Raw genomic sequence first — 18,902 nt, forward strand, 5'->3', positions numbered from 1 at the left:
ATTTTGGAGTCCCCCAAAATAAAGTCAGCCACTTTTTCCACTGTTTCCCATATATTTGTCATGAAGTAATGGGACCAGATGCCATGATCTTAGTTTTCTGAATCTTGAGCTTTAAGGCAAGTTTTTCACTCTCCTCTTTCACTTTCATCAAGAGACTCTTTAGTTCTTCTTCACTTTCTGCAATAGGGTGGTGACATCTGCATATCTGAGGTTATTGATATTTCTCCCGGCAATTTTGATTCCAGCTTGTGCTTCTTCCAGCCCAGTGTTTCTCATGATGTATTCTGCATATAAGCTAACTAAGCAGGGTGCCAATATACAGCCTTGACGTGCTCCTTTTCCTATTTGGAACCAGTCTGTTGTTCCATGTCCAGTTCTAACTGTTGCTTCCTGACCTGCATATAGATTTCTCAGGAGGTAAGTCAGGTGGTCTGGTATTCCGATCTCTTTCAGAATTTTCCACAGTTTATTGTGATCCACACCATCAAAGGCTTTGGTATAGTCAATAAAGCAGAAATAGGTGTTTTTCTGGAACTCTCTTCCTTTTTCTATGCTCCAATTGATGTTGGCAATTTGATCTCTGGTTCCTCTGCCTTTTCTAAAACCAGCTTGAACATCTGGAAGTTCACGGTTCATGTATTGCTGAAGCCTGGCTTGGAGAATTTTGAGCATTACTTTACTAACATGTGAGATGAGTGCAATTGTGCTGTAGTTTGAGCATTCTTTGGGAATTCTTTCTTTGGGATTGGAATGAAAACTGACCCTTTCCAGTCCTCTGGCCACTGCTGAGTTTTCCAAATTTGCTGGCATATCGAGTGCAGCACTTTCACAGCATCATCTTTCAGGATTTCAAATTGCTCAACTGGAATTCCATCACCTCCACTAGCCTTGTTCATGTTTACATTTAATTTTTATATTAAATATATTTTATATTTAATTATATTAAATACATTTAGTAATAATATTCATTTGTGCAATTATCACCACTATCCATCTCAGGAACTCTTTATCTTTAAAATGGAAACGCTATACCCATTAAACAGTAACTCCTCATTCCCTCTTTCTTCCTGGCCTTGAAAGTCACCATTCTATTTTTTGTCTCTATCATTCTGACAACTCTGTGTTTCTCATGGAAGTGGAATCATACAGTATTTGTCTTTTTGTGACTGACTTACTTCACTTAGCATAATATCCTCACCCTCCATCCATGTGTCTTCCCTGGTGGCTCAGCTGGGAAAGGGAGACCTGAGTTTGATTCCTGGGTTGGGAAGATCCCCTGGAGAAGGGAACAGCTACCCACTCCAGTATCCTGGCATAGAGAATTCCATGGACTGTATAGTCTGTGGTGTCGCAAAGAGTCAGACTCGACTGAGTGACTTTCACTTCACTTCACTTCCCTCCATGTTGTAGCATATGTTAGAATCTTTCCTTTTTAAGACTGATTAATATTACATGGTATGTATGTACCCCATTTTTGGTGGTATATTATTCTCAGCCTTTCATTGTTTTTCTCTAGTGCAGTGATGCTTCCATCAACATCCATCCAATTATATAGTTTTTATAATTAGCCAGTGCATTCTCAGGAGAAGGCAATGGCCCCCTACTCCAGTACTCTTGCCTGGAAAATCCCACGGATGGAGGAGCCTGGTAGGCTGCAGACCATGGGGTCGCTAAGAGTTGGAAACGACTGAGCGACGTCACTTTCCCTTTTCATATTCATACATTGGAGAAGGAAATGGCAACACACTCCAGTGTTCTTGCCTGAAGAATCCCAGGGACGGGGGAGCCTGGTGGGCTGCCGTCTATGGGGTCGCACAGAGTCGGACACGACTGAAGCGACTTAGCAGCAGCGGTGCATTCTCTTCCCATCCCAGTTCACCATCTACCACCAGTGATGGTGTTTCATGCACAGTCAGCTTCCTAAGACCATTTCTGGTACCAGCTGCCATAGGTTGTATTCCATGAGAACTGCCTTTACTACTCAGATTCATTCTTGGGAAGTTTATTGGGAAGTGCTCCTAGGGACAGTACCTGAGAGGGCTGGAGGAAGCAGGACTGGACAGAGGGAGAAGTTGAACTGTGATGGAATTACAACAGAGGCTTCAGATAGTTCAAGAGGAACTCTGGATGTTAAGAGTTCCTTGGGAGACAATGTGAGTCAAATATCTCAAGGAGGGAGTTATTACATAGCCCTTAAGAATTGTCATATCTTGGGACTTCCCTGGTGGCCCAGTGGTTAAGAATCCCCCACGCAGTATGGGGACTCTGGGTTTGATCCCTGGTCAGGGAACTAAGATCCCACGTGCTGTGGAGCAACTAAGCCTGCACACTGCAACTAGAGAGTCTGAAAGATCAAAGGTCTCTTGCAGCCAAATAAAGAAACAAATAAATATTAAAAAAAGAGTTGTCCCTTCTTGAGGCAGGAAGACCAGGCCTTTTTTACCTGTCCCCTGCCTCCTTTACCCCCTCCCCCATTTATTGAACATGGGTTGCTCCTAGGGAATGACTTTAGGCAAGGTGAATCTTTTCAGCCCAGGGTGACATGAAGGGAGGGACTCAACTGAGAGCTGTCAGTTGTTAATACTGACAGCTACTCTCAGTCCTGAGGGGGATTGGAGGGCAGCGCACTATAGAAGTTACTACAGTGATAAATTTTGAAAGTAATGCTGATAGGAGTCATTGGTTAATTGGATTTGGACTGTGAGGTATAAGAGGAAGTCAAGGATGACTCCAGGATTTTCAATTTGAAAAAATGAATGGATAATGGTGCCGTTTGCTAAAATTAGGCAGAATTGGAGGTAGGACAAATGGTTAATAAAGAGTTCTTAATGTGAACATTGGAGGTTTCTTCTAAACATCCAAGTGGATATATCAAATAGTAGTTTTGTATTTGAGCCTGAATTTCAGAGGAGATGTCAGGGTTAGAGATGTATATCATCAGCATTATATATGCAAAGCTTTGATATTGGATGAGATCCCCTAGAAGGTGTATATAGAGAATTGATCTGAGGACTGAGCACCGGATCACTGCAACATTTTGAGGTCAGGAAGAGCCAATGTACAACTCTGAAAAGCAGCACTTAGTAAAGGGAAAGGAAATCAGGAGTGTATGATCTCTTGGGAGCCAATGTGAGTCAAATATCTCAAGGAGGGAGTTATTACATAGGACTGAGAGGTCTGCGGACATGACTGAGCGACTTCACTTTCACTTTTCTCTTTCATGCACTTTCATGAAATGGCAACCCACTCCAGTATTCTTGCCTAGAGAATCCCAGGGACGGCGGAGCCTGGTGGGCTGCCGTCTATGGGGTCGCACAGAGTCAGACAAGACTGAAGCGACTTAGCAGCAGCAGCAGCAGAGAGGTCTGCTAAGAGGTCTTATAAGGTGAAGACTGATTTTAACTAAGGGATTTGTCAAGATGGAGGAAGTTTGTAACCTCGAGCAATTTCATGTAGGTGTGTACCTTGTTGTTGGTTGTATCTCTGAGGAATGTGTGAGGACCAGGATGCTATGATAGACATGCTAGACATCAGGAGGGAGGTACAACACAGAGGGCACTCCAAGCTGGGGCTTTGGTCCCTATATTATACCAGTCTGTGATTTTTTTTTTATAGCCTGCAAAGACTAAGACTCTTGAGAGTCCCTTGGACTACAAGGAGATCCAAGCAGTCCATCCTAAAGGAGATCAGTCCTGGGTGTTCATTGGAAAGACTGATGTTGAAGCTGAAACTCCAATACTTTGGCCACCTGACGCGAAGAGTTGACTCATTGGAAAAGACCCTGATGCTGGGAAGGATTTGGGGCAAGAGGAGAAGGGGACAACAGAGGATAAGATGGCTGGATGGCATCACAGACTTGATGGACATGAGTTTGGGTAAACTCTGGTAGTCGGTGATGGACAGGGAGGCCTGGTGTTCTGCGATTCATGGGGTCGCAAAGAGTCGGATACGACTGAGCGACTGAACTGAACTACTTAATAGTATCTATTTGTTTCATAATACCGTGGGCAAAGAGATGCTTTCTGAAATTTCCTGGATGCCTCAAAATTCTGAGTTATAGCACTGGAATAAGCCAGTGAAGTAGAGTGTGTTATTTGTTATCAATATGCTTTGGTCCTCTCTCCTTTGGACTCATCTGCAAAGGATTTCTCCCTGGCCCCCTCTCTATAGCATAAATCTTCTTACCTCATTGTCATTTTTATGGTGTGATATATTTGAAAACTTCCCATGTCAAGTGCTTTACCTGGGCATTGGATTGGATTCCTCTCATTTACTCTCATTTACTTTACTCCTGTTATTGTTTCCTCTCTCCTGCATCATCAGTATGAGAGATAGGAACCTATAGCAACAACATCCCAAAGACAGTGACTTAAATAAGATAGAAATCTATTTCTTATTCGTGTAATAGTAAGGCTTACTTAAGCTGATAGGGTACCTCTGTTTCACGAGAGCCTTGAGAAATCCACGGGTTCTTCCTGTTCCCCAAGATGTTGTCCGCATATGCATAGTTGAAGCTGGGTCATTTCTTCATTTTTAAGGATGTGAAGTGGAGGTTGTACATATTTAGTCTGCTCATAACTAACTGGCCAAAATCTAGACTAGTGTCTACACAAGCTCCTAGGGAAGCGTGGAAATGTGGTTTCTATTTGGGTGGCCAATTACCCAGGCAAAATGCAGAATGTAGATGTGACTGGGTTGTCACAAAACAAAAGAAGAGAATAGAGTCTGTTGAGCAGTAGTCTCAATCACAATCAATTTTTGCATCTCTGTTGTATCATTCCCATAGGCGTACAAAAACACTACAATTTCTCCCATTTAAATATACACCCTTGACCAATGCCTCCTCTTCTAGTGACTGCCCATATCTCTGCACTCTTTCACTGAAGCTCTTTTCTAAAGTGTCTATTTAAACTTCATCACATCATCCATTTCTATTTTTCTTTTTTGCTATTTCACAAAACTAAGTCTTTTCTTCTGTCACAATTCTGTGCCTTTGTCTGAAAATAAGTGTTAGTCTGGCAGTAACACATGCCAAATGGGGCAGAAGTCAGTGTAGAAGTTCTTTTCGTTTTTATAAAATTCTTTGTTATTGTGACATAGACAGCACAAATACAAAAAAGTATAAATAACATAAGTACAATTAGAAATTGTATCCTTAGCCCTATTGTACTCACTGCCAGGTTAAGAAATAGGCATCTCCTTACTTTAAAACCCTTTGTGTCCTCTCCAGTCATATGCCTCTACTTCCACCAAGAGTTAACCAATATACTGAATTTTCTGTAAACCATTTTTCTCCTTTTTCTTTATACTTTTAGCACCTAAGTATTTATGTATAAGCAACATGTTATTTGATTTTGCCTATTTTTGAACTGTATATGGTATTTTAACATTCTATTTATTTAGATTAAACTATGTTGATGTTTGTAACTGTATTCTATCCATTTTCTCTCATATAGTATACCAGTGTATGAATACATATATATGTGTGTATATATACATAAATATACATAAATATATATATATATTTTTTATTTATCAGTTTCACAATTGTTGAACATTTGTGTCGTTTCTAGATTTTTGCCATTATAAATAATGATGCAGTAAGCTTTCTTGTATATGTCTCCTGGTGTACATGAATAAGAATTTTTCTGGGAATATAGGGCATATATATAGGAATGGAATTGCTGCTTTGTAGAGTATTTACTTTCACTAGGTAACATCAAAGTATTTTCCAAAATTTTTGTACCATTTGTTTTCACCAGTGATGGATTAAAATTACTCTTGCTCTATATGCTTGCAAGTAGTTGTTATTATCTGAGTAGAATTTTGGACAATTTTGTGAATATTAAATAGAATATCATTGTAATTTTAATTTGAATGATTTTGAAAATCTTTTGTTGGACCCCATTCTGACCTGAAACTTTACAACCTTTCTTTTCAGTGACTTCTGAAGCAATGATTTCCATGTTCCAACTCCGATAGTCCATTCTTACATCTCAGCTTACTTGACTTCTCAGTTGTATTTGATTTCCTTGATCCTTAAAATATCTGCTTTACTTGGCTTCTTTCTTGTTTAGTCACTAAGTTGTATCAGACTCTTTGTGATCCCATGGACTGCAGCACTCCAGGCTCCTTTGTCCTCCACTATTTCCTAGAGTTTGTTCAAATTCGTGTCCATTGAGTTGGTGGTGCTATATAACCATCTCATCCTCTGTCACCCTCTTCTCCTTTTGCCTTCAATCTTTCTCAACATCATGACATTTACCAATGAGTTGGCTCTTTGCATCAGGTGACCAAAGTATTGGAGCTTCTGCTTCAGCATTAGTCCTTCCAGTGAATATTCAGGACTGATTTCCTTTAGGATGGACTGATTGGATCTCCTTGCTGTCCAAGGGATTCTCAAGAGTCTTCTCCAACACCACAGTTCAGAAGCATCAGTTCTTCCAATGAATATTCAGGACTAGAGGGCAGAAACTGATTTCTGCACCATTACATTACTAATATGTAGCCCAGGGCGCTGGACTTTAATTCACTAATTCAACCACCACTTAGGGAACACTGTTATCTCCACTGACCAAGGTGCTAGGTTTATTGATGCACAAGAGAGACCAGTTTGATACTCTTATTAGGCTTACCTTCTAGAGGAAAAAGCAAGCAATAGAAATGAACTAATTAAGATTGTGCTACATATTAGGGAGGAAGCCATGGAAAGAGCCAAGGAGAAATGTTCTAGGCAGGGGGAAAACAAAAAATAAAGGCACTGAGGTGAGATGTTGCTTGGAAAGAGGGTGCTCAGTGAATGAATAAATGAAGGTGGGAAAACTAAGAAGCAGAGAAAGGACTTGTTCACTATGATTGCCTGGAAAATCCCATGGACAGAGGAGCCTGGCAGGCTTTAGTCTGTGGGATTGCGAGGAGTAGGACACGACTGAGTGACTAACACACACACACTATGATTGACAAGTAATGGAACCTAGCTCCAATCTGGCCCTTTTTCTACTGAACCACACTGCCTCAACATTTAGCAAAAATATATAGTCTTAGCAAAATCATGTATAATAACTGAAAGTAAAGTGAAATGCAAAACTTGTTAGAGTTCAGATTTTTAAAAAGAAAACTGACATTTGAAGAGTCAATGTAAATAACAGAGAAATAAGTGAAAACATATAAAATGCTACTCTTGAATTTTGACTCAGATTAAGTAAGTGCACAGTGTAATCTGAGAGAACTTGAAATAAAATAGAGAAAAAATTTTAAGCATTTATTCCTTATTTACTGCATGGCAGACTCTATGTTGCATAACTAGGATATCATCCCTGCATGGAATGTTTAGATTTTTCATGAAAGAGATTAATCTAATATTTGAGAATTCTCTAAATAGCTTGAGAATTTAAAACTGAAACCTCCAGTTGGGATACTACATTAAATCAATATATGAATGTGCTATTAAAAATTATTTGGTCTAGTACAAGTGCTGAGGATATTGTCAATCTTCATTAACAGGAGGTGATATATGAAAAATAATCTTTAGGTTTTTGGTCTTTGTGCAAAGTTATCCTTTTACTTATCAAGTGTTTACACTTGACCGTCTAATTCTGTTTTATGTTTTTTCAGATGGTTGACATAGGGGAGAGCATAGCTATGACATTACTGAACAGGAAAAACGTTCTGGAAATTGGTGGAAGCGCTTGGTGGCAGGAGGGATAGCCGGCGGAGTTGCAAGGACGTGCATGGCACCTTTTGACCGCTTGAAGGTCATGATGCAGGTTGCACTTTAGCCCTTAAGCATTAAAGTAACTTGAAAAAAATCTTGATAATTTTCAAAAGAAATATTTTGGCACATTTCATACTACTTCTCCCTGAAGTTTTACATTTTTCTGAAAACATAAATTTTCTTATTTTCAATATTAAAAGGTGCCTTAATTTTCTTTCAGATGCTTTTAAAATTAATTTTTATTTGAAATAATAATAGAACCAATCTTAGAAATTTTTGCTCAGGATTATAACTGAATCTATGAATGAAGTGTTTAGATGTACCATTAGTCTAACTTATTAGGTGTCTCGAGCCCCTGAAACTTAACATAATAGTGTGGTTCTAATCTACTTAAGTACTAATAGTATTTGTAAGAATTGGAAAATAAGTTACAAGGAATGTGTTACTTACTAATATCTCATTAGAGGTAATATTATCTAATTTTATTTTACTGATTAACGGATTGTCAACAGTAGTTATAAAATTGTGCATAGTTTAATTTTAATCTGTTAAGTGTCAATTAAAAGTTAATATTTGCCGAGCTTCCCTGACAGTCCAGTGGTTAAGATTCCCTACTTCCAATTTGGGGGTGTGGGTTCAATCCCTGGGGGAACTAAGATCCCACATGCCCTGTGGCCAAAAAAATTATTTTTAAATTTAATATTTGCTGAATACTTTCTTTACAATGATACAAAAATTAATAATACACAATCTAAGTAAGTAAGTGTTAGTCACTCAGTTGCATCCAACTCTTTGCAATTCCATGGACTATACCTGCCAGGCTCCTCTGTCCATAGAATTCTCCAGGCAAGAATACTGGAGTGGGTTGACATGTCCTTCTCCAGGGGATCTTCCCGACCCTGGGATCAAACTTGCATCTCCTGCATTGCTGGTGGATTCTTTACTGTCTGAGCCATCAGAGAAGCCCAATTCACAATCTAGTAAATTTAAATTTGTAATTAAATTTACATACCTGGGTATTTTATTGTCTGTTTTGGGTAACATAGGTGATATTTGGTAATGGATTATGAATAGTATTTTTTGGTGCTATATGATTTTGTTTGTTTGTGACTCAGAAAATCTTATTTGGGGGGATTTTCCTGGTGGCCCAGTGATTAAGACTCTGCACTTCCAGTGCGGGGGCACGTGGGTTTAATCCCTGGTTGGAGAAGTAGGACCCCACATGCCACATGGCCAAAAAAAATAAAGAGTAAAAATATTAGAAAATCTTATTTTTGACTGACTCAGAATTAAAGATAGGGGCCCTCAGGAAGGACAGCCTCCATCTCTAGGCAGTCTGCTTGTGTTTTTCTTTGGCTTGCTTCATTCTCTTAGTCAAAAGTTCACAATATTCTTGTTGCCTCTTCCTTATTTTCCTTAGTATGCTATTTCTTCAGAGCAATATGCCAGTATCTGTGTTGCAGGGCACATGGAGGAACAAGACACTGAATCTTGTGTACTTTGGTCCTGGGTTTCATACCTTCTTTGTTCAGGGGATTTCTGACAACATACTGGCGAGCATCATCTTCTTTTGTAACTGAAAAGTTTGCAGATTCGGCTGTTTTTTTTTGGGGGGGGGTGCATGTGTCCCAGGCAGTGAGGCACAGTAGTTAGGAATATCTCATTTTTGCAATAACCAAGTTTAGAACCCTCACAATGGCATTCAGAGTGCAACTCTGAACAGATTTCACTTCCTTTATCCTTTTCTCTCTGGTCTATATCAGGACTGCTTCTTCCTCAGTAGCAGGTGGACATGGCCATGGGTCAAGCCACCGTGCTTAATGGAGAAACCTTGTTTGTCATTCCCACCACTGATTCGGCCCACATAACCATCCCATTCTTCTCCCAGAGCACCAGCAGCAACTTCTATGTCCATATGCTTCCCTCAAAAGGTAGGACATTTGTGTTCATCATTTACGTCAGTGAGTTTACAGCAACCAGTGGCTGGGAAGGAAATGTTCAGCTTCATCTGGAGGCAGCTGATTGCTTCCAAGATACTATGAAAATAAGCTGAATAGTTATAATTGTACACTGTGAATTAATTGGCGTAAGACAGTAAGGCAAATAACCTATCATTCTTCTGTATGTTTGATTCCATATGTAACCTATATTGTATTCTGTCAGGTGACTAAATTCAGTTAGCTTTCAGAAAAGAACAGAAATTGAAAGTTCTCTTTTGCAGGTAGAAATAGAAGAGCTGGCTTCCTCAGTGACCAGGCCTGGTAGAAAATTAAAAAATGAGGTGGAAAGGAAAAATATGTGGATACCATACAGAGCTACATAGAAACGGAGACATATAAGGAGATGAAAAAATGGGAAAGGGGCTCAGAGGGAAAATAAAGAGAATAAATATGCATTTTAAGTGCCCATTGTTAATATGCTTGGTGCTGGATTAAAAGCATGTTTTCTTATACTTCAGAACCTAACAGAAATGTAGACAACAAATCTATATGCTGATGGTGCTGCTGAAAAATAATAATTATAACTTATGAGTACTTGCTATGTGTCCAGATAGATGTGTATTGTGGAGATACAGAGTAGGAATTTTCTCCTAGAGGATGAAAATAGGTGAGTGGATTAGGGAGAATGAAAAAGTATAGAGTAAATAGTGGGGGTATTTTCAGAAAGAGTGAAAAAAGAGAAAGATTTAAGGGGGCTGGATAGATAGGAGGAGGAAGAGGATGGGAGATTGAAAGATAGAAAAGGAAAATAGAGAAGAAAAGAAGTGAGAAAGAAGAGAAGCTATGATAGATGAAAAATGGGTTAGAAATGGAAGAGAAGAGTAATCTAATGAGAGGCAAGAGGAGGCAAGCCGCTGCCCTTTTTGTGCCACTCTGGCTCCGATCTCATAGCTTTCATTCATACGTGTATTTGACAGGGAGATGGGTTGACTAGAACTTGTCTCCTTTATTGATAGAGGTATTTCTCTGTGAGCTTCACACAACTGGAAAAGAGCACTGTGAACAAAAGAAGGATGTGTGTTGTGTGGTGAGAAGTAGTTTACTGTAGTTTAAAAACAGGTCTCTGTAGAGTCAGAGAGCCCGAGGTTTTAATTCTGGCTTTGCTACTTACTTTATAGCTGAGAAAGCCATTTGATCTCTCTTAATTGGGTCCATAAAATGAGGATTATGATGCCAGGGTTATTTTAAGAATTAAAAAAAAATTTATAAAGTGCTTTGCATTATACCTGTCATTGTCATCAGTGCTTAAAATATGAGAGCCATCATTTTTGTGGAGAAATAAGATGAAGAACTAGCAGTGTTACTCTTTTAGCAAAACCACATTCAACTTTCTATAGTCACTTATTTGGTCTTTTAAAAATTGTATTTTTTAAATAAAATGAGTATGTGCTTACTAGGGGATATTTGGAAAGTAAAAAAGTAGAAAGTAGAAAAATTATCTTTCTCACTGTCCAAAATGATCATTATTAACACTGAGTGAATTTCTTCTTGTCCTTTGTCCTATATATTTTTTTACACAGTAGTGTTTACTTTATAATTAATTTACATCCTGTTTATTGCTTTTATGATTAATAGCGTTATTGTGAGCATGTTTTCATGTTACATTAAATATTCTTCAAATATTTAAAATATTTGTATATTCTTTAAATACAGTTTTTAATGACTATGTAGTATTCTCATGGATGTCATAATTTACTTACCATCTTTTTCTATTCTTGAACATGTAGGGATTTTTAAAACTCCTTTAAAGCTATTTTAAAACTATTATTCACAATAGTTTATGAATTTTTTCATATTTAGAGTTGCCTACTTAGGATGAATTCTGAGACATTTAAGTACTGATGTGAATATCTTAAAGGCTGTGTGTGTGTGTGTGTGTGTGTGTGTGTGTATAGTTAAATGGTTTTTTAGACTTTTTCTGTTCATAGGAAATGAGAATGCCCATTTCACTTTGCTCTCTCATTATTATTCTCTTATAGACAGGAGGGTATTAATGTTTTGATTTTCACTTTGTTAAAAATAACATTTTTCTTATTATAATACATAGAAAAATGGGAAAATATAGAAAATATAAAGAAAGACATTAAAATGACCTGTGATCCTTGGGCACACTGCATGGCTTGTGGAATCTTAGTTCTCCCACCAGGAGTCAGACCTGGGCCCGGGGCAGAGTCATCACCACTGGACCACCCAGGAATCCCCCTGACTGGTTCAAACAACAGAGATTTGTCTCACAGTTCTGAAGGCTAGAAGTCTGAGATCAAAGTGGTGGAAGGGTTGGTGCCTTCTGAGGGCTGTGAGGGAGGGATCTGTTCCAGGACTCTCCCCTTGGCTTGTAGAGGGACTTCACGGGGGGCTCAGATGGTAAAGAATCTGCCTGCAATGCAGGAGACCTGGGTTCCATCCCTGGGTTAGGAAGATCCCCTGGTGAAGGAAATGGCAACCCATTCCAGTATTCTTGCCTGGCAAATCCCATGGACAGAGGAGCCTGGTGGGCTACAGTCCATGGGGTCCCAAAGAGCTGGACGTGACTGAGCGACTAACACATACATACTTGTGTCCAAATTTTCCCTTTTTGTAAGGATACCAGTCATATTAGATTTTAGAGCCCACTTAATGACCTTACTTTAACTTAATTATCCTAGTAAAGACCATGTCTCTAAATAAGGTCACGTTCGGAGACACTAAGGATTAGGACTTAAAGATGTAAGTTTTGGGCTTCCCAGGTGGCAATAGTGGTAAAGAACCTGCCCACCAATTCAGGATACATAAGAAATGCAGGTTGGATCTCTGGGTCAGGAAGATGCCCTGGAGGAGGGCTTGGCAGCCCACTCCGGTATTCTTGCCTGGAGAATCCCATGGACAGAGGAGCCTGATGGGCTACAGTCCTTAGGGTCACAAGAGTTAGACACAACTGAAGTGACTTGACATGCATATGAATTTCAGGGGACACAATTCAACCAATAATACCTCTCTACCCAGGAGTATTGAAAATTTGATGTATTTTTCATCCATTTCAATGCACTCTTTAATGAACCTGTAATATTTTAGCAGCAACAATACATCTTGTATATGAAAAAATTCTCTGAAAACTAAGTTATACTTGTTTGTTTTATTCTTTTTTTTCATGTGTGAAATTAAAGTATGTATTTGGGGACAACAGCCAATTAATGTTATCAACTTTATATGTCTCTAAAGGAAAATGAAAATTATTTTGAAGATCATAAATTTATACATATATGTATGTATCATTATTTTATTAGTCATAATATCAATGCTATATTACCAGCAAAATAAATTTTAAAATAGATAAATATGCTGTTTATTTCTAGGTTCATAGTTTACAGTCAGGGAAAATGAGATTGCTGGATGGGTTTAAGCATATGGTAAAAGAAGGAGGAATTCGTTCTCTTTGGCGAGGAAATGGTGTAAATGTTTTAAAAATTGCACCTGAGATGGCACTCAAGGTTGGGACCTGTGAACAGGTAAAATATTACTGTCTGTGGAATTTTATAAGACAGATTTTAAATTTTAAAAATTTTAGACTTTTATGAGAGAATACATAAAACATTGCTGGAGTGTACTCAAGCAACAGATGTGATTTTAAATATAAGTGGCTTTATTTATTCTTATTTATTTTTGATATTTTCATATTGCTTTTATTTGCAAGAGGTAGTCCATGGACCATATTATAACTGTAATATAATCTATTCTATTGTCTATTAGTAGTTCTTTTAATTTCAGTTTCCCCATGTGAGAGACCCTCAAAAACGTTTCAGTATTGTTTTTCCTTTTAATAGTGTGAATATTTGTTTTAAAATTTGTTAATCTGAAAAAACAAAACAAAACAAAACAAAAAAATTGTTAATCTGATTTAGGATTTTACTTTTGCTCAAATAATTCACTTTGAGATGAGCTATATTTATTTTCAAGTAATACAAATTATTAGCATCACATTAGAGTCTGAGTACACTGTGCATCTCCAGTTTTCCATTTTCAGTGTAAATCTTATAGTAATTTTTTTATTTAAACATTTAATAATACATAGCAGTAATTTGCTTCTTTGGTTTACAAAGTCAGATGGCCTCAAAATTTAAAGAAAAGATAAAAAATAAATAATATCCTTTCTCAACCCAAATCGTTTAAAAGCAAATGGATGGTTGTATAGGACACTAGACTTACTTGTAATGCACATCTTAAAAACATACATCACTTATTTAAATTGGGATTTGCTTACTCATTCAAGAAATGTTTCTTTCAGCAACAGATGTTTCTTGAGCACTTAATGTGTTCTAGACCTTATTCGAGGTGCTGGAGATACAGCAGCAAACAGAACAAAAAAAAGAAAAAGCCTACCTGCCTTCACAGAATTTATATTAGCATATAAGTTGGAGGGGATGATAAAGAAACAAGTTAGATATATGGCGTATCAGATGTTGATAAATGCTATGGAGAAAACGGATGATAGAAATTGGAGACAGTAAGAACTGACAACTCTTTCAAGGAGTTTTTCTATGAAGAAATGAGAGAAATTGAGTGGTAACTGTAGGAAGATATGGGATAGAGAATTTTCTAAAAATGGAAGAAGCAACAGCATGTTTGTATGCTTAGGAGAAAGATCCAGTAAAGAGGGGACCATTAATGACAGGATGGATGGGAGAATAGTGCAAGTAATATAAATTATTATTATCCTTGAGTCTCTGAGAGGGTGAAAGAAGATGGGAACTAGTGCTCATGGAAGGGTTTGGCCTTGGGTAGGCACTTCATCCATAGTTCGAGGAGGAGCTCTACTATGTGGGCACAGATGCAGGTGGGTTTGTGGAAGATTTCTTTCTAGTGCTTCAACTTCTTCAATGAAATGGGAAGCAAGGACATGTGGAGGCGTGAGGAAGGAGGAGAAGGAATGAGTAGGTATTCCTGGAAAGTGGAAAAGCTAATGGATAGAGGAAATTAAATAAGATTGCTGGAGGCAGATGGTCCAGGTGAAATTCTTTTGTCTGATTATACAAATCAAACAGTACTCAAGTATGTATTTATTACTGCTTGAGTATAGCTCATTATCTGGCCCCTAGGAAGTCCATGGGTAATTAGCCATCAAATTATCCCTGTGGGTTAGGGTATCCTAGTTGCAACTCCAGTCTTGTTGTCTTTTAAGATAATTATATTCATCTTGCATCTGATGAGGAAGTACCATCATTTGGACTCTGCTATTCTGGAACTTTCCATTTCCTTTTATACCACTGAATCTAGTTCCATGGCAGCATCCTCCGCTGTCAACCCTGATAACGGCTATCACTGGACTTCTCAACAAGGGCTCTGTCTCATCCTAGAAACATGCTCGACTAGTAGGTTTGTCAGTCTCATGATAAAATTCATTCTGATATTTCCACCTTCCTGAGTCTACTGATCCCTTCCTCCACATTCGACCAAAACTTTGGCATCTCTACCTCATTTACTGTCAGTCATAATTGTGTCCAAGCTTTAAAGGTCCATCCCAGCGGCATATTAGGACAGGTTTCAGGTGTCCTGTGTCACGGGAGAGTGTTCAACCTGAATAAAGTCTCCCTTGTCCAGCATTATATTCCACTCCTGATAAGCCCACTATTCAAGACTTATGATCCACTCCTGTACATGTTCAACTGATTCCTTCTAGTCTATGTTAGCCAGGTCATGCAACAATTTGATCAGAATGATATTTATTCCTAGAACATGGGATTTATTTCCTCACCAGGCTATCTGAGACCTAACCTTATAAAAATTATTGGTTAGGAGGCAATAAGAGGAGGTGGGAGCACACTGTGAGAGAGACAGGCATCGTCTTGTACATCTGCCTCTTTGAGGCCTTTGCATGGTTTCTGGACAAGGAGAGGCTACTCTGCTTGAGCAGTGGGAAGAGGATAATTTTTTGCTGAATTGAAAGGTTCTGGAGAATCCTGGAGTTCAGGGTTCTCAGGCACATACTCCCAGATGTCCCCATCTCATGCATTAGGGTCCCACTCCCTCCCAGTGAGCATCCTCATTTTAGCATAGGAGATCTTTTGAAGCTGTGCCTTCAGTTTCCTTTGCAACTCTGGTACCTTTACATTTATATGCTGGGTCTGATTTTCAGCAGTTTATTCACCTGCAGGAGATTAGGGTCTCTTTAAATTGCTGCCAGGAAGGCATTTTAGTGTTCATGCTGCTGCTGCTGCTGCTAAGTCACTTCAGTCGTGTCTGATTCTGTGCGACCCCATAGACCGCAGCCCACCAGGCTCCCCCATCCCTGGGATTCTCCAGGCAAGAACACTGGGTTGCCATTTCCTTCTTCAATGCATGAAAGGGAAAAGTGAAAGTGAAGTTGCTCAGTCGTGTCCGACTCTTGGTGACCCCTTGGACTGCAGCCTACCAGACTCCTCCGTCCATGGGATTTTCCAGGCAAGAGTATTGGAGTGGGGTGCCATTGCCTTCTCTGTTTAGTGTTCATAATAGGCTTTAAAATGATAGTTGACTGACCTAAACTTGACATTCTCTTTCTTCAAAGTTTCTAAAGCAGTGAATCATAGCCAGTCAGGTCCACAGTCTTTACCTCATATTGTTCAAGTATTATGATACTTGATGATTTGATGCTTTTCTTTCTACTAGTACCTCATCCCAAGCCACTATGACTAAAAATCTTAGTAATGGTAACGCCACAGCATACCATAAGTTATCATCATCCCATTTACCACTAGTAATCGTGTCTTTGTTGCCTGTGACTGGTGAGCGATTCAGTTCTAATAATATGAGCAGGCTTACCTTCTAGGACCACATTTCAAAAAACCAATGTTTGATTTTTGTTGATTTTATCTATTGATTTCCTATTTTCAATTTCATTGATTTCTATTCTAATTATTATTATTACTTTTCTTCTGCTTACCCTTGGCTTGATTTGCTCTTCTTTTTCTATTTTCCTAAGGTGGAAACTTATTCATTTTTATCTTTATTCTAATGTATACATTCAAAACTTTAAACTTCCCTTTAAGTACTGCTTCCCACTAATTTTGATAATGTTTTTATTTTCATTTGTTAAAATATTTTAAAATTTCTCTTGAGATTTCTTCTTTGACCAGTGTGTTACTTAAAAGAAGTGTTTTGTTTAATCTACACATATTTTGGTATTTTCCAATTATCTTTCTATCATTAATTTCTAGTTTAATTCCTTTGTGGTCTGAGAAGCAGACGTTGTTTGATTTCTGTTCTTTTAAATTTGTTAAGGTGTATTTTATGGTCCAAAATATGGTCTGTCTTGGTGAGTGTTCCATGTGTGCTTGAGAAAAATGTGGATGTCAGTTATTTCCAGTTGAGTAATGGTGTTGTTTAGTTCAGCTATGTTATTACTGATATTCTGCCCACTGGAAATGTCCATTTCTAATAGAAGATGTTGAAATCTCCAACTATTATAATACATTCATCTATTTCTCTTTGCAGTTCTATCAGGACTATTATTTAAGGATTAATATGTCATTTTGTAGAATTGACCCCCTTATTTTTATCCCTGATAACTTTCCTTGCTCTGAAGTCAGCTCTATCTGAAATTAATATCGCTACTCCCACTTAGTTTTGATTACTGTTAGCATGGTATATTTTTCTCCACTCATTTGCATTTAACATATGTGTCTTTAAATTTAAAGTTGATTTCTTGTAGCCAACATACATTTGGATTTTGGTTTTTGATCCACTCTGACAGTCTTTAATTGGTAGATAGGACCACTTTTGAAGTGGTACCAAATGTTTATGTTTGGATTCACCCAGAGGTGAATTGGAATTCATTGGAAAGACTGATGCAGTAAGACACAGACGGAAGAAAAGCCAATGTAAGTGTACATGAATGAGGGTTCAGCTGTAGATGGTAGGGGCTTGATTCTTCCAGAACTTGTAAGAAGTGGACAGAATAGTCCCCAGGATTATCTGTCTGAGGAAAGGGGCTAAGGCATTTATCTACCAATTTCTTCTTGTTTAATTGCTAAGTCGTGTCCAACTCTTTGCAACCACATGGACTACATGATGCCTGCCAGACCCCTCTGTCCATGGGATTTCCCAGGCAAAAATACTAGAGTGGGTTGCCTTTTCCTTCTCCAGGGGTTGTTCCCAACCCCAAGGATGGAAGCCGTGTCTCCTTCATTGGCATGTGAGTTCTTTACTGCTGAGCCACAAGGGAAGCTCTTACCAGTTTCTATCCCCAGTTATATGAAGAATGATCTTAGGACTTCAACTTTTCAGACTTCTAGGTTCAACAGTGTCCCATAGCTTTTCAGAAGGCCCTAAGGCATAAAAATAGAGAGATGAGAGGCTTTTTCTTTAGGTGGGATTCTGCTCCCACTGTTGTTGTTGTTCAGTCACTCAGTCGTGTCCAACTCTTTGCAACCTCATGGACTGCAGCATGCCAGGCTTCCTCGTTCTTCACCATCTCCCAGAGTTTGTTCAAACTCATGTCCATTGAATTGGTGATGCCATCCAACCAACTTGTCCTCTGTTGTCTCCTTCTCCTCTTTCCCAGCATCAGGGTCTTTTCTAATGAGTCAGCTCTTCACCTCAGGTAGCCAGTGTTAGGAGCTTCAGCTTTAGCATCAGTCCTTCAATGAATATTCAGAACTGATTTCCTTTAGGATTGACTGGTTGGATCTCCTTGCAGTCCAAGGGACTCTCAAGAGTCTTCTCAAACACCACAGTTCTAAAGCATCAATTCTTCAATTCTCAGCCTTCTTTATGGTCCAACTCTCACATCCATACATGACTCCTGGAAAAACCATAGCTTTGACTAGACGGACCTTTGTTGCAAAGTAATGTCTCTGCTTTTTAATACGCTGTTTGTCATAGCTTTTCTTCCAAGGAGCAAGTGTCTTTTAATTTCATGGCTGCAATCACCACCTGCAGTGATTTTGGAGCCCAAGGAAAGAAAGTCTGTCACTGTTTCCATTGTTTGCCCATCTATTTGCCATGAAATGATGGGACTGGATGCCATGATCTTAGTTTTCTGAATGTTGAGTTTTAAGCCAGCTTTTTCACTCTCTTCTTTCACCTTCATCAAGAGGTTCTTTAGTTCATGTTCACTTTCTGCCATTAGGGTGGTATCATCTGCATATCTGGGTTATTGATATTTCTGCCAGCAATCTTGATTCCAACTTGTGTTTCATCCAGCCCAGCATTCTGCATGATGTATTCTAAATAGA

At 38.6% G+C, this 18,902-nt stretch overlaps 2 pseudogenes across 2 annotated transcripts in view; one reads left to right on the forward strand and one right to left on the reverse strand.

Moving 5' to 3' along the window:
• LOC145505380 (mitochondrial adenyl nucleotide antiporter SLC25A24-like) overlaps nt 1-18,902 on the forward strand; it is a 52,116-nt pseudogene that overhangs the window by 19,762 nt on the left and 13,452 nt on the right. The window contains exons 2-3 of the transcript XR_014052976.1: nt 7,615-7,766; nt 13,047-13,199. The product of XR_014052976.1 is annotated as a mitochondrial adenyl nucleotide antiporter SLC25A24-like (transcript). The remainder of the gene's footprint in view (nt 1-7,614; nt 7,767-13,046; nt 13,200-18,902) is intronic.
• LOC145507838 (small ribosomal subunit protein eS6 pseudogene) lies at nt 8,074-9,629 on the reverse strand (annotated as a pseudogene). The gene has a single exon (XR_014055154.1). The product of XR_014055154.1 is annotated as a small ribosomal subunit protein eS6 pseudogene (transcript).

The sequence above is a fragment of the Giraffa tippelskirchi genome, chromosome 5 (genome assembly GCF_054371585.1).
Source record: "Giraffa tippelskirchi isolate mGirTip1 chromosome 5, T2T-mGirTip1v1.2.pri, whole genome shotgun sequence".
NCBI classification, from domain to species: Eukaryota; Metazoa; Chordata; class Mammalia; order Artiodactyla; family Giraffidae; genus Giraffa; species Giraffa tippelskirchi.